The sequence below is a fragment of the Sprattus sprattus genome, assembly GCF_963457725.1.
Source record: "Sprattus sprattus genome assembly, chromosome: 4".
NCBI classification, from domain to species: domain Eukaryota; kingdom Metazoa; phylum Chordata; class Actinopteri; order Clupeiformes; family Clupeidae; genus Sprattus; species Sprattus sprattus.
The window spans coordinates 47,256,547-47,257,531 of NC_137923.1; positions in this window are offsets into that span (position 1 = coordinate 47,256,547).

Below are 985 nucleotides of genomic sequence, written 5' to 3' on the forward strand. Positions count from 1 at the left end.
TACAGATGATATCCTGTGTTTCCCTCCACCTTCTACCTCTTCTTTTGGCTGCGCTACTGTTTCTGGGCATCGTCATATACCCTTATAGGTCCTCTGAGACCATAAAGTCTGTTGAGAGAGAGAGAGAGAGAGAGAGAAAGAAAGAGAGAGATTAGTATGGATATTGAAACGCTGTATGATAAGCTATGACAGGGGGGGGGGGGGGGGGGGGAACAGTGTTTCCACCTCAGCCTCTTGAGGATGACAGAAGATGAAAAAGGTGACATCACAGAGCAGATGTTACATCACAGTCACTGAAGTGTTAAACCACAAACCAAAATTTCGGTTAGCATAGGAAGCCACAGGGAATCAAGAGGACTTTTTGGATTCGTATTTATTTTCATTCATTTTTTTATATATTTCACAGAAGAAGGATACTCAGTGATGTTGAACAAGTATAAGTTTTAAAGTTCACCCTCATAGAGCCACAAGAGAACGGACAGAAGTGAACAGCCAGGCAGGACTATCACACCATCACTGTCCCTTTCACCACTCTGACCTAAGACAGAACCTGGACTAGACTACACATGAAACACTGGAGTTGTCAGAATCTTTAGCGCTTTATGTGCTTGCTATTTTTTTATGATTCTACCATCATCAGAGTCATTAATAGTCTCATCACTGAAACAAGGACTGGTTGAGGTCTTATCAGTCAATCCACTGCGTGACAGAGGCAACAGAGCAGGAGAGACATCGATTTTAACATTTTGTTCCAGTACAGGCTGGAATTGAACACAAAACCTGTTTGCTGTCATTTCTTCAGTTGTAATTCAGCAGTTGAGATGTGCCTTAAAAAAGGGAAATTCTAGGACTGTATGAGGGCACTGACGGACAAATGAAGTAGGGCTGGAACTGATTTGCTCAGCGTGATCGAATAGGAACAGAATAAAAAGATACTGTCTTTGGTATCTCCCACATATCCAAGCAGCCTATAGCGTCCATCAGG